Genomic DNA, 15950 nt, shown 5'->3' with positions numbered 1-15950 from the left:
AGCATTTTTATGGTTTTAGGTCTCACGTTTAAGCCTTTAATCCATCTTGAGTTAACTTTTGTATAAGGTGTAAGGAAGGGGTCCAGTTTCAGTTTTCTGCATATGACTAGTCAGTTTTCCCAGCACCATTTATTAAATAGGGAATCCTTTCCCCATTGCTTGTTTTTGTCAGGTTTGTCAAAGATCAGATGGTTGTAGATGTGTGGCGTTACTTCTCAGGCCTCTGTTCTGTTTCATTGGTCTGTATATCTGTTCTGGTACCAGTACCATGCTGTTTTGGTTACTGTAGCCTTGTAGTATAGTTTGAAGTCATGTAGCATGGTATCTTCAGCTTTGTTCTTTTTGCTTAGAATTGTCTTGGTTATATGGGCTCTTCTTTGGTTCCATATGAAATTTAAGGTAGTATTTTCTAATGCTGTGAAGAAAGTCAATGGTAGCTTAATGGGGACAGCATTGAATCTATACTTTGGGCAGTATGGCCATTTTCACAATATTGATTCTTCCTCTCCATGAGCTTGGAATGTTTTTCCATTTGTTTGTGGTCATCTCTTATTCCTTGAGGAGTGATTTGTAGTTCTCCTTGAAGAGGTCCTTCACATCCCTTGTAAGTTGGATTCCCAGGTATTTTATTCTCTTTATAGTAATTGTGAATGGGAGTTCACTCATGATTTGGCTGTTTGTCTGTTATTGGTGTGTAGGAATGCTTGTGATTTTTGCACATTGATTTTGTATCCTGAAACTCTGCTGAAGTTACTTATCAGTTTAAGGAGATTTTCGGCTGAGATGATGGGGTTTTCTAAATATACAATCGCGTCATCTGCAAACAGAGACAATTTGACTTCCTCTCTTCCTATTTGAATGTCCTTTATTTCTTTCTCTTGCCTGATTGCTGCAGCCAGAACTTCCAATACTACGTTGAATAGGGGTGGTGAGAGAGGGCATACTTGTCTTGTGTTGATTTTTCAAAGGGAATGCTTCCAGCTTTTGCCCATTGAGTATGATATTGGCTGTGGGTTTGTCATAAATAGCTCTTACTATTTTGAGATATGTTCCATCAATACCTAGTTTCTTGAGAGTTTTTAGCATGAAGGGGTGTTGAATTTTATTGAAGGCCTTTTCTGCAGCTGTTGAGATAATCATGTGGTTTTTGTCATTGGTTCTGTTTATGTGATGGATTATGTTTATTGATTTGTGTATATTGAACCAGCCTTGCATCCCAGGGATGAAGCTGACTTGATTGTGATGGATTAGTTTTTGATGTGCTGCTGGGTTCAGTTTGCCAGTATTTTATGAGGATTTTCACATCAATGTTCATCAGGGATATTGGCCTGAAATTTGTTGTTGTTGTTGTGTCTCTGCCAGGTTTTGGTATCAGGATGATGCTGGCCTCATAAAATGAGTTACCCTCTTTTTTCTATTGTTTGGAATAGTTTCAGAAGGAATAGTTCCAGCTCCTCTTTGTATCCTGGTAGAATTCAACTGTGAATCCTTGTGGTCCTGGACTTTTTTGTTGTTGTTGGCAGGTCATTAATTACTGCCTCAATTTCAGAACTTGTTATTGGTCTATTCAGGGGTTCAACTTCTTTCTGGTTTAGTCTTGGGAGGGTGTATGTGTCCAGGAATTTACCCATTTCTCCTAGCTTTTATAGTTTATTTGTGTAGAGGTATGTATAGTGCTTGCTGATGGTAGTTTGTATTTCTGTGGGATCAGTGGTGATATACTCTTTATCATTTTTTATTGCATCTATTTGATTCTTCTCTCTTTTCTTCTTTATTAGTCTGGCTAGCAGTCTATCTATTTTGTTGATCTTTTCAAAAAACCAGCTCCTGGATTCATTGATTTTTTGAAGGATTTTTTTGTGTCTCTATCTCCTTCAGTTCTGCTCTGATCTTAGTTATGTATTGTCTTCTGTTAGCTTTTGAATTTGTTTGCTCTTGCTTTTCTAGTTCTTTTAATTGTGATGTTAGGTGTCAATTTTAGATCTTTTCTGCTTTCTCTTGTGGGCATATATATTTCCCTCTACACATTGCTTTAAATGTGTCCCAGAGATTCTGTTACGTTGTGTCTTTGTTCTCTTCGGTTTCAAAGAACATCTTTATTTCTGCCTTCCTTTTTCTTATTTACCCATCATTCAGGAGCAGGTTTTTCCATTTCCATGTAGTTGTGCGGTTTTGAGTGAGTTGTTTTTTTTTTTTTTACTTATCACATAAAGCATGTATATTTGTATTTGTCCACTATTATTACATCTCAGTTTATTGTACAGATGTTTGTTGTACTTTTACATGAATGTTAATTTCTATTGTCAATTGTAAACTGCTAGAAAAAGAGTCCCATTTTAATATTTCAGCATATTAATCTCACATGATTTGGTCTTCTTTAGGTTTTTGTTTCAAGTCAGATTTACACAAATTTAATAATGTTATAACTGTCCTATTTCTCATCATTTCCTTTCCCAGCATCCTGCTCCTCTTTCTAAAAGGACTCTTTTTTTCTTTTAATTATACTTTAAGTTCTAGGGTACACGTGCACAATGTGCAGGTTTGTTACATATGTATACATGTGCCATGTTGGTGTGCTGCACCCATTAACTCATCATTGAGTGAGTTTCTTAATCCTGAGTTTTAATTTGATTGCACTGTGGTCTGAGAGACTGTTATGATTTCCGTTCTTTTACATTTGCTGAAAAGTGTTTTATTTTCAATTATGTGGATGATTTTAGAATAAGAGCTATGTGGTGCTGAGAAAAAAGTATATTCTGTTGATTTGGGGTGGGTGCAGAGTTCTGTAAATGTCTATTAGGTCCTCTTGGTCCAGAGCTGAGTTCAAGTCCTGAATATCCTTGTCAATTTTCCGTCTCGTTGATCTGTCTAATATTGACAGTGGGGTGTTAAAGTCTTCCACTATTATTGTGTGGGAGTCTAAGTCTCTTTGTAGGTCTCTAAGAACTCGTATGAATCTGGGTGCTCCTGTATTGGGTGCTTGTGTATTTAGAATAGTTAGCTCTTCTTGTTGAATTGTTCTGTTTACCATTATATAATGACCTTCTTTGTCTTTTTATTTTATTTTATTTTTTGAATCTTTGTTGGTTTAAAGCCTGTTTTGTCAGAGACTAGGATTGCAACCTCTGCTTTTTTTTTCTTTCGATTTGCTTGGTAAACTTTTCTCCATCCCTTTATTTTGAGCCTATGTATGTCTTTGCACATGAGATGGGACTCCTGAATACAGCACACCAATGGGTCTTCACTCTTTATCCATTGCCTGTCTATGTCTTTTAGTTGTGACATTTAGCCATTTACATTTAAGGTCAATATTGTTATGTGTAAATTTGATCTTGTCATCATGATGCTAGCTGGTTATTTTGCATACTAGTTGATGCAGTTGCTTAATAGTGTCATTGGTCTTCATATTTTCATGTGTTTTTGCAGGGGTTGGTACTGGGTTTTTCTTTCCATGTTTAGTGATGCCTTCAGGAGCCCTTGGAAGGGAGGCCCGGTGGTGACATAATCCCTCAGCATTTGCTTGTCTGTAAAGGATTTTATTTCTCCTTCATTTATGAAGCTTAGTTTGGCTGGTTATGAAATTCTGGGTTGAAAATTATTTTCTTTAAGGATGTTAAATATTGGCCTCCAGTCTCTTTTGTGTCACTTGGTGGAGGTGGTGTGCTTCACTGGGGGAAAACCCACTCATCTGGATGCTCAGATTCCTCAGAACTACCAGGAGAAAAGGTTAAGTCTGCTGGTCCACAGAGACTGTGGGCAGCCCTCCCTCTATGAGCTCAGGTTCAGGGAAATCTGGGTTCTCTCCCTGAGCATCTGGCTGGAGTTACTGGAGTTCCTGCAGGGAAGCCCCACCCAATGAGGAAGATGAGTCAGGGTCAGGCCTGAAGGGGCACTCTTGTCACAGTCTGCCACAGCTGGTGTGTTGGGCTGTGGGTGACACATCTTGGGACCAAGCCGTCCAGCCTCCCTGTCTTCAGCAAGGGAAAAACGCAGCCTGGAGCTATAGAGATGGATGCTTCCCTTCCCCTGCCCAGGGAGCTTAGCTTGTTAGACAGTTGTGGGTCCCACCGCTGGCTGCTGCCCTTCCCCCAAGGAACTCAAATGGCATAGACAGCAGGCTGCCACAGCTGTGGTTAGACTTAAGCAGATTCTAGCTGAGAGGTATTTGAGAATCTGCACAGCTCCATGGTTGGGACACTAGGACCTGATGGCGTGGGTGTGTAAGTGGGATCTTCTGATCCCTGGGTTGCACAGTTCCGTGGAAAAACTGCCTCCGTCGGTTATGGGGGAAGGGGCTCCTCCGTCCCATGTGGCTCTCAGGTGGGTCACCACACTACACTGTTCTTCCTCCCTCTCCATGAATCACACCAGCCTCCCAGTCAGTTCTGATAAGAAAACCTGGATACCTTAGTTGCCAGTGAAGGATTCACACTCTTATTACGATTCTTTTCAATGGGAGCCTCGAATGCCACTGTTTTTAGTAGGCCATCTTGGCCCTGAACCACTATATTCTACCAAACATTTAGAGAAGAACTAATACCAATCCTACTCAAACTATTCTGAAAAATAGGGGACAAGGAAATACTTCCAAAGTTATTCTGTGAGGTCTGATACCAAAATCAACAAAGACACACCAACAAAAGAAAACTATAGGCCAATATCACTGGTGAATATTGATGCAAAAATGGAGACAGAAGGGAATACTTCCAAACTCATTTTATGATACCAGTATTATCCTGAAACTGAACCAGACAAAAACACATCAAATAAAACTATAGCCCAATATCACTGATAAGTATTGATGCAAACATCCTCAACAAAACTTTAGAAAACAAAATTCAACAACACAGTAAAAAAATTATTCATCATGACGATGTAGGATTTATCCCAGGAATGCAAGTATGGCTGAATCTTTGCAATTCAATTAATGTAATACATCATATCAAAAAAATGAAGGAGAAAAATCATATAATCTTTGCAGTTGATGCTGAAAAATCATTTGCTAAAATTCAACATCCCTTCATGTTAAAAACCTTGAAAAACCTGAGTATAGAAGAAACATAACTCAGTATAATAAATGTCATATATGACAGACCCACAGCTCATATTATACTGAATAGGGAAAAACTGAAAGCCTTTCCACTAAGATCTGGAACATGATAAGGATGCCCACTGACACTCATGTTATTCAACATAGTAGTGCACATCCTAGCCAGAGCAATCAGATAAGAGAAAGAAGTAAAGGGCATCAAAATGGAAAAAAAAGTCAAATTATCCTTTTTTGCAGAGGATGTGATCTTACGCTTGGAAAAATCTGAAGACTCAACAGAGAAAACTTTTATAACTTATAAACAAATACAATAAAATTGTAGGATACAAAAATCAACATACAAAAATTAATAGCATGTCTATATGCCATCAGCAAACACTACAAAAAAAGTAATCCCATTTACAATAGCTACAAATAAAATAAAATATCTAGGAATTATTTTAACTAAAGAAATGAAAGAGGCCAGGCATGGTGGCTCATGCCTGTAATCCCAGCACTTTGGGAGGCTGAGGCAGGCAGATCATGAGGTCAGAAGATCGAAACCATCCTGGCTAACATGGTGAAATCCCATCTCTACTGAAAATACAAAAAATAAAATAAAAATTAGCCAGGTGTGGTGACGGGCACCTGTAGTACCAGCTACTCGGGAGGCTGAGGCAGGAGAATGGTGTGAACCCGGGAGGCGGACCTTGCAGTGAGCCAAGATCACGCCACTGCACTCCAGCCTGGGTGACAGAGCAAGACTCCATCTCAAAAAAAAAAAAAAAAAAAAACCCAAAATAAAACAATAAAAAAACCAAATCAAAACAACAACAACAAAAAGATCTTTTGAGTAATACTCCACAAGTGCTGGCAACCAAAGCAAAAATGGACAAATGGGATCACAAGTAAAAAAGCTTCTGCACAGCAAAAGAGACAATTAACAAAGTGAAGAGACAATCCACAGAATGGGAGGATACATTTGCAAACTACCTGTCTGACAAGTGGTTAATAACCAGAATATGAAAAGAGCTCAAACAATTCTATAGGAAAAATTCTAATGATCTGATTAAAAATGGGCAGGAAATCTTAGTAGATATTTCTCAAAAGAAGTCATACAAATGGCAAACAGGTATGAAAAGGTACTCAACATCATTGGTCATCAGAGAAATGACAATCAAAATTACAATGAGATATTATCTCACCTCAGTTAAAATGGCTTTTATTCAAAAACTGGGCAATAACAAATGCCTGGGGAGGTTGTGGAGAAAAGGGAGCCCTCATTCACTGTTGGTGGAAATGTAAGTTAATACAACCACTATGGATTACAGTTTGAAGGTTCCTCAAAAAACTATAAATATAGCTACCATACAATCCAGTAATCGCACTCCTAGGTATATATGTAAAAGTAAGAAAATCAGTATGTCGAAGAGATATCTGCACTCCCATATTTATTTTGGTACTATCTATAATAGCCATTATTTGGAAGCAGTCTAAGACTTCATCAACAGATGAATGAATAAAGAAAATGTGGTACATATACACAGTGGAATATTGTTCAGGCATAAAAAAGAATAAGATCCTGTCAGTTGCAAAAACATGGATGAACCTGGAGGTCATTATACTAAGTTAAATAAGCTAGGCATAGAAAGACATACGTTGCATGTTGTCACTTATTTGTGGGAGCTAAAACTCAAAACAATTGAACACGTGGAAATAGAGAATACAAGGATGGTTATCAGAGGCAGGAATGGGTAGTGGGGGAGGGAGTGGGAGGTAATTGGGGATGGTTAATGAGTACAAAGAATAGAACAAACGAATAAGGCTTAGTATTTGCTAGCACAACAGTATTTGCTAGTAAAAAAAATTTAACTGTACATTCAAAAATAACTAAAAGGGTATATAGTTAGATGGTTTGTAACACAAAGGATAAATGCTTGAGATTATGGATACCCCATTTACCCTGATGTGATTATTTCACATTCCATGCCTGTTTCAAAATATCTCATGTAACCCATAAATATATACATCTACTGTATGTCCACAAAAATTACAAATTACAAATAAAAGAAGTGAAAAAGCAATCTGTAGAGTGGAGGAAAATATGGTAAATCATATATCTGATAATGGTTTAATATCCAGAATATAGAAATAACTCCTATAACTAAACAACAAAAAGACAAACAACCAATTTAAAATGGCTAAAGAACTTATAGACACATTTCTCCAAAGAAGATATACAGATAGCCAAAAATCACATAAAAAAATTCCCAACATCATTTATCAATTACTCACTATGGAAATACAAATTAAAACCACAAGTAGATATCACTTCACACTTACTAGGAAGACTGTAGTAAGCAAAAAAAAATTTTTTTTAAGACAAGTTGTTGGTAAAGGTATGGAGAAAATCAGAAACCTCACACTTTGTTAGTGGGCATGTAAAATGGTTTAGCCAATGTGGAAATCAGTTTGCTTCCTTACAAAGTAAAGTTAATTATCCCAATACCAATTACTGAACAGTTTATCCTTTCTCCACTGATCTATAAAACTATTTGTATCGTACATGAAATTCCTATATATATATATATACACATATGTGTGTATATATATATATATATATATGATTCTATTACTGGATTTTTTTCTGTTGTATCGATCTATTTGACTATTCCTGTGCCATCACTATATTGTTTTATAAAAATCCATGCTATTTGGTAGGCAAGCTCTTCTGTGTATTATAGGATTTTCTTGGCTATTTTTGGACCTGAATCCTTCCATACAAATTTTAGAATCAGTTTGTCAAGTTATACCAAAAAAACACTATTGAGATTTTTGTTTGGAATTGATTAACATTTATGAAGAATCTTAAGATAATTGTCATGGTTTATCTCTCAATTTATTTAGGTCTACTTTTATGTTCTTCAATAAAGTTTTAGAAAACACTGCATAAAAATGTTGTACATACTGATCTGTTTATTATTTAGGTACCTATACCCAACCTGTGACCCATATAGCCATAGGAGCAAGCTGAAGGAAGAGTGCTAGCGCACCATGGGTGACATGGTGGTGGTAGTGGGTGGGGTTGGGGGGGGTGGGGTCTAGTTTACCTGCTCATGTAGCTTACTATTGTCCTCTGATCCTTTTAGATCTCAATCCTGGAGTATAATTTCTGTCTTATGATGGACTACTGCTGGGCCAGACTGACTTTATGCCTTGTTGAGTATTACAAAACTCAGGCCATAACAAGCAGTTCTGGGTTCATTATCACTTAATGTCACATAGTTAAGTGCTCCATCTCTATTAGGGCCCAGCAACATTCCAAGAGGTGTTTCTTAAAAGGTATGTAATTTTCTGCTGCAGATGGCCTTGGTCCAGAATCTCAGAGACCAGCACTGTGATTTTTCCACCACAATTTGCCATTAATTTTACGTAGATTTTTTTCTCACCACTGGAACCTCCATGTTGTAGGGTCTTTCAAATCATATGCTGCAAACAGAAGAGCAGCTTGAATCATAACCTTAATCTGTTGCAGAGCCCTCTTTTTTCCTAGTTCCACTCAAAGTTGACAGCATTCTCTGTCATCCAGCATATGGGCCACTGTAGAATGTGTCACCTCTAGAACTCAAAGAGATGTATTAGGTGTTGTGGTTCCTCCTTTGTGGTAAGGAATGCAAGATGCTGCAAGTATTCTTTTGCTGTGGAATGGATATTTCGACATGTCCCTGACCATTGGAACCTTAAAAATTTTAACAAAATGGCAGGTCTCTGAAACTTTGTAGGATTTATCTTTCACCATGTGCAGCACACGTGTGTCTTGCCAAGTCCTCCAGTGATTAAGCCACCTCTTTGCCCATTCTGCCCAATGAGCATGATGTCAAAAGTGCAATGAATCTATGTGATGTCCTGAAATGTGAAGATGGTCCAGATCTCTTTAGACTGTATTATGGCAGAAAGCAAAAGAGTTAAAATGTACCTGGGGCAAAATTGTAAATGTTTATTTTTTTCCATTCCATGTGAATGCAATCTGTTTCTGATACCTTTTTCCGAAGGGGATAGAAAATAATACATGTTCTAAATCAATGGACACAAACTATATACCTGAAGCCATGTTAATCTGCTCTAGTGAAGATACCTGTTCAACATGGCAACCGCAATGGCCAATTCTCAGTGATTCCAGTAATCCAGTGACTTGATAGATTTCCTAATGTTGAATTATCCTTGCATTCCTGGATATATTTGGTTAAGATGGTGGTTGTGTCTATACACTGATGGATTTGATTTGATTTGTGAGTTTTATTTAAATTTTATTTAGGATTTTTTGTTTTAGTTTCTGTTCATAAAGGAGGCCAATGTGTACTTTTCTTACTGTTTTTGTATGGTTTTAGTATCAAAGTTATACCAGCAAATAAAATAATATGGGTATCTCTTAATCTTTTTCTATTTCATAGAAGAGTTTTTAAAAGATGACATTATCATTTCCTTGAGGGTTTGGTAAAATTCACCCACAAACTTGCCTGGGCAGATCTGTTTTTGGAGTGATATTTTCAATTTCAAGTCTATTTTCTTTAATGGTCATTAGTATATTCATATTTTTGGTTTCTTGAGACAATTTTGTTAAATGAAATTTTTCTAGAAAATTATCCATTCCTCTGAATCATCAGCATACATCATTGCCATACATAGTATTCTCTAATAATTTAAAACTTTCTGCTTTATATGTATGCATTTGTCCCATTTTGCATTCCTAATGTGCTTTATTTGTATCTTTTCTGTTTTCTTCATTGGTCTTGACACATATTTGACTATTATATTAATCTTTTCAAAGAAGGAGCTTTTAGTTTTGTTCATCACCCCTAATAATTTGTCCATTTAAAAATTTTATTAAGGCCGGGCGCAGTGGCTCACGCCTGTAATCCCAGCACTTTGGGAGGCCAAGGGGGGCGGATCACGAGGTCAGGAGATCAAGACCATCCTGGCTAACACGGTGAAACCCCGTCTCTACTAAAAATACAAAAAATTAGTCGGGTGGTGGCGGGTGCCTGTGGTCTCAGCTACTTGGGAGGCTGAGGCAGGAGAATGGCATGAACCCGGAAGGCGGAGCTTGCAGTGAGCCAAGATCAGGCCACTGCACCCCAGCCTGGGCAACAGAGCGAGACTCCGTTTCCAAAAAAAAATAATAATAATTAATTATCATTTCCTTCTTTACACATTCTTTGGGTTAATCAGTGGTGTGCTGGAGCCAGCTCCTATCAGCTAGCGATGAACAATTGTAATGTTTTCAGAAAATTTGCCATCTGGCTGTTAAGACAACTATTATTAAAATTACATTTTATAAAACTATAATTAAATTATATTAAAAACAAACTGAATTCACACCCAAACCTGTCACTCCTTAATTAGTTTACTACATTTTACTAATATTTATGTTCTTGAGGTTATTTACATCTATTATATCTGAATGGAGGAAATGCTACATAATGGTATGCTGTTGTGCATCTTTTCCCAGTAATGTCATGGCAGCTTAAAATTTACCATAGTCAGAGTATTAAACTTGCTGGGCACGGTGGCTCACGCCTGTAATCCCAGCACTTTGGGAGGCCGAGGCGGGCAGATCACGAGGTCAGGAGATCGAGACCATCCTAGCTAACACGGTGAAACCCCGTCTCTACTAAAAATACAAACAATTAGCTGGGTGTGGTGGCAGGCACCTGTAGTCCCAGCTACTGGGGAGGCTGAGGCAGGAGAATGGCGTGAGCTCCGCCTCCAGGAGGTGGAGCTTACAGTGAGCCGAGATCGCGCCACTGCACTCCAGCCTGGGCAATGGAGTGAGACTCTGTCTCAAAAAAAAAAAGACATTTCTGTATATCCAGAATGTGTGAGTTTGTGGTGTGTGTGTGTGTGTGTGTGTGTGTCAATGAAATGTTTGATTATTTCCTACATCAGCCTAGACTTTGATCTTGACTGAATAACAAGCCTTTGCTCCTAACCACTAGGCTCTACTGCCTCCTAGTGTTTTTCCTCTTAGGTTTCCAGTATCATCCTTGATGCTTCTGTGTATTTTATAAATAAAGAGACAGACTCTGTGACATACATTTTCTCCATACAATAAAAATAGACATATCTGTCACACTTGAAGTTAACTATGGAAAACAAGTTGGTAAATTAATTATTTTTTATTTACTTTCCAAATGAGGCAATTATTTCTTTCATTAGCTATCATTTTGGTTCTCCATTTGGGACCTTAATAATAAATATACTATCTATCTCTTTTAGTTTTATACCACCTTTCACTGGACACCAGGGAACCAAATTTAGATAGTTTCTTCATATGAAAACGAGGTCCAAAATTGAATGATAAAACTAAAATTTGGTCCTTCTTCAAATTTAAAATTTAAAATTTAAGTGTAAGCAGGATCTTGTATAAATATGCTGACTGGTTTTTTTTTCTGTTTTTTTTTTTTTTTTTTTTTTCCTGCTGCAGACATTCGGCTTTGACTAATATATTTAGAAGGTTGAAGATCAACACCTGTTCCTCTAGTGGTTCTCTCTTATACAGTGACCTTTGCCTCACCCTGTATAAATACACTCATGGTGATTAAGCTGTCAAATATCACAGGGGTCTTTTTCAGGGGTGAGGACAATAAATCATTCCTGGAATTTCTTGCTAACGGTCCCTCAGATGTCTGCCATTCACCTTGCCAGCTACTTCTTTGCGTACTCGTTTTTATTAAGCCAGAGTCTCCAAATGGCTCACTAATGTTGTGGCATTTGAGAATTCTCTGTCAAGTATAATGCTTGGACTAGATGATCTCTTACAAAGAGCCCTCCCAATTCTGGCATTTTATGGGCTCAAATTTCACTGCCAGCTTCCACGATTGAGGACAGATATCACATGACATTAAATTTGTGCTTAGGAAAGTGTCAATGCTCATGTTTACTGCCACCTCAGGACTGAACATAAATCTATTTATCAGTAGTTAACTCTGCGGTGCCTCAGGCTTCTCTAATTGGTGGAAGAAAAGGGAAGGAAACTAACATTTACTGAGTTATCACATAGCATGTATTGCCTCAGTTAAACCTTACTGCTTATGAAGGAGGTATTATTTTCCCTATTTTACAAGAAATGGGGTTTGAGAGAATTCAAGTGATTTGCTGGATGTTGCATATCTAGTAAGTAGTGGACATGAGATTCAAATTTTCAAGTCTTTCTAGTTACGAAATCTTGCCACAACTCATTCTGTTGTCTATTTATCCATCAATTTATTAATTCATCATATATTTATTGAGCACCTAATATGTGCCATACAGGTACTGTGGATACAATGGAAAATAGAATAGACAAGGTTTTTGCTTTCTAATATGATTCATTTGCAGCATGAAATTATCCTGAATGTGGTAGACCACAGGACAATGAGTATTCCCATGACTAATAAGACTCAAACAGACAACTTGATTACAAAGATCCTAGAGGGCCATGGTGCAATCTGGTTAACACGACTCAGGAGAGGGACTGATCTTTGATCTGATCTTCATCTACTAAGACCACAAAAAGACTCCATCACATTTGATCAAAACTGCTGGCAAAGTGGTGTGAGGGGAACTTAACCACTTTTATGTATATAAGCTTTTACAAAAACAACATTACTGAGCTCTAAGATACATACCATAAAATTAACCCATTCTAATTATATAATCCAATAGGGTTTTTAAAACATATTCACCAAGTTGTGCAACCATCACCACAGTTTAATTTTAGAACACTTTCATCATCTCCAAAAAGAAACTGCGTAAGCATTAGTAGTCATCACATTCTTGTTCTTCCTCTCTCCCTGCTCCACACCCAGGAAAACACTATGTGAGTCTGACTTAACTCTTCCCTAGCATGGCCTTAGGTCTTGTTTATAATTAAGCATCTTATTGCCACGAAGACTCTGTCTTGTCAGTCTTATCATCTCCATTTTAACATTAATACTGCTCAGTTGTGCCTAGACACAAAAAGGGAGGGGGTATAACGAGGTGTGTTTGACCTCCCATCCCATCATGATCAAAAACTCAATTTTTCAGATTTTTCTGGGGTCCCCTTGACCAAGAAGGCATCTGTTCAATTGTTGGGGGGCTTATGATTTTATTTTTAGTTTACAGGATCAAATGGAGATAATATGTATAGAATGCTTAAAATAATGTTTGGCATATTGTAAGATCTCAATAATTGCTGCTCTTAGTAGTAATAATAATTATTGTTATTTTTGTATGATAATACTAAATGTCAGGAAAAGGTAAGATCATAAATCTTAAAATGAACATACTCCTTGACCCTGCAGTCCCACTTTTAGAATAATCATCCCAATAATTACATATTCACTGTCTGTTCACTGCAACTATAATGTAGACCTGCATGTCTTGAAAGAAAGAATCTTTATAATATATTGCTAAGTGAAAAAAATGTACATTATAATTCTAAGATTTGAAAATACATGTAAATGTATGCTTAGAAAAAGGTCTAGAATATTGATATTAACAGTAGTTATCCCTGAGTTTCTGATCATTTTTATGACTTCTTGATTTATTTATACTCTACTTTTTTTCTCAATGACCAGGTATTATTTGTGTAATTTTAAACAGTCATTTTCAAAAGTCAAAGCCTGCCAGTGTTTGATTCCCCTCTTCTGGCAGCAAGTTTGGACACTAGTGGAAGCAGCCCAGATTATATATGAGGTATTTTACATTCTCCACAGTCATCCGAGGATAGAATCTCAATTAGAACATCAAGGTCTGCCTTCTGTGGCCCCTTGCTATGTCATTTCCACCTATGAGCTGCTGTGGATTTGCATAAATTAAACGCTGCTGGATAGCTGCCATTGTCTTGAAAAAGGGAATGTGATCAGCATGGGGGAGGGAAGGAGAGGGAAAATTTGTCTTTGTTTCATCCTCTTCTTGTTAATACTCATTCAAGACTGCTTTAACCACAGGTCAGTTGTGGTTTGGTAATTTTTTATTTTTATTTTTTCTATGGGGAAAACAATTTGAGCAACATTTTCTTTCATGAGAGGCACTCCTTAGGAAAGAGACGTTGTACAGCAGGATCACATGCCATGGGATGTGTCTAGGCTTAGAATCATAGAATTTTCAAGTGAGAGGTGCCCCTAGAGACTGCCAGTCCAGTGTTGCCCGCAATCATTATAGGGTATACTGACTTTTTGATGAACAAAAAGCTCATGTCCTTTTTGTAGTTTTTATCATGAAAACTATCTTTTTTTTCACATTTTCCCTTTATAATATTTTAAATTTATAAGTATTTTTGAATTTGAACAACATATTTTTAATATTAGAAAGTGCCTTAGTGCTTTTTAAATGATTCTGATTGTGATATTATAGCCTCCTAGGGTGGGTGCTCACAATGCCCTCACAAGTGCAAAAATCATTCGTTTAAGCAAAGCTCCTCTCCTTATAGTCATTTCTCTCTTCATTCAGTTAGTTATTAAGCCAATGCTACGTTCTAGGGAATGTGTAACTCATGTTATATGCCTCCTGTGAAAAGTGAAGCTCCACAGATCTAATGAATAAGTCTATGGTTAAGTGTGAGTTGGATTTATTCAAACATCCATCCATCTATCCATCCATCTATCCATTCATTGAACATATGTTTATTGAGAATCTATTATGTCTTAGGCAAAAATTTACATTTTGCAGGAAACTGTAGTGAGCTGGAGCTTACATTTTAGTAGGGAGAGAGACAATAAATATAGTTCAAAGTCAGTTAGTGATAAGTGCTATGAGAAAGCAAAGCAGGGCATGGGAGTGCTTCTTTAGATAGGATGATCAAGGAAGCCTCCAAGGAGATGACATTTGAAACAGATAACTGAATGAGATGAGAGCATAATCAGAGACAATCCTAGGGTTGCAATGCATTTAGTGTTATCTAGTGTTTATTTTCAGAATCTGTTGAGACTCATGGCAGAAAGTCTCCCCTGACTTCAGAAGGAGAGATGACTGGGGTCAGGTAAGCAGTGGGAAGCATTCCATAGCCCACATCAGAAACCAAGAGACATAGCATTAATCAGGTCACAGTTAGCAGAGGAGGACTCAGAATGCCTATATCAGGATGGTCTATTGGGGGAACCCACCCCCAATATTTCAACATAGGTTCTTTCTAGTTTCCTTAATTGTCAGCCAATCTGAGAAATAAAGAGAAAGAGTACAAAGAGAGGAATTTTACAGCTGGGCTGCTGGGGTGACATCACATATTGGTAGGTCTGTGATGTTCCCTGAGTTGCAAAACCAGCAAGCTTTCATTAGGGATTTCAAAAGGAGAGTGGGTGTATGAACAGGGAGTAGGTCACAAAGATTACATGCTTTAAGGGCAATAAAGATCAAAAGGCAAAGGGCAAAGCAAAGATCACAAGGCAAAGGGCAAAATTAGAATTACTGATGAGGGTGTATGTTCGGCTGTGCACGTATTGTCTTGATAAACATCTTAAACAACAGAAAACAGGGTTTGAGAACAGAGAACCGGTCTGACCTCAAATTTACCAGGGTGGGGTTTTTCCCCACCCTAGTAAACCGGAGGGTACTGCAGGAGACCAGGGTGTATTTCAGTCCTTATCTCAACTGCATAAGACAGACACTCCTAGAGCAGCCATTTATAGACCTCCCCACAGGAATGCATTCCTTCCCCAGGGTATTAATTATTAATATTCCTTGCTGGGAAAAGAATTCAGTGATATCTCTCCTACTTGCACGTCCATTTATAGGCTCTCTGCAAGAAGAAAAATATGGCTCTATTCTGCCCGACCCCATAGGCAGTCGGACCTTATGGTTGTCTTTCCTTGTTCACTGAAAATTGCTGTTACTCGCTTCTTTTTCAAGGTGCACTGACTTCATATTGTTCAAATACACATGTTTTACAATCAATTTGTAC

This window comes from Trachypithecus francoisi, unplaced genomic scaffold, assembly GCF_009764315.1.
Source record: "Trachypithecus francoisi isolate TF-2019V2 unplaced genomic scaffold, Tfra_2.0 Lachesis_group6, whole genome shotgun sequence".
Classification (NCBI taxonomy): Eukaryota; Metazoa; Chordata; class Mammalia; order Primates; family Cercopithecidae; genus Trachypithecus; species Trachypithecus francoisi.
This window is presented reverse-complemented; position numbering follows the sequence as displayed.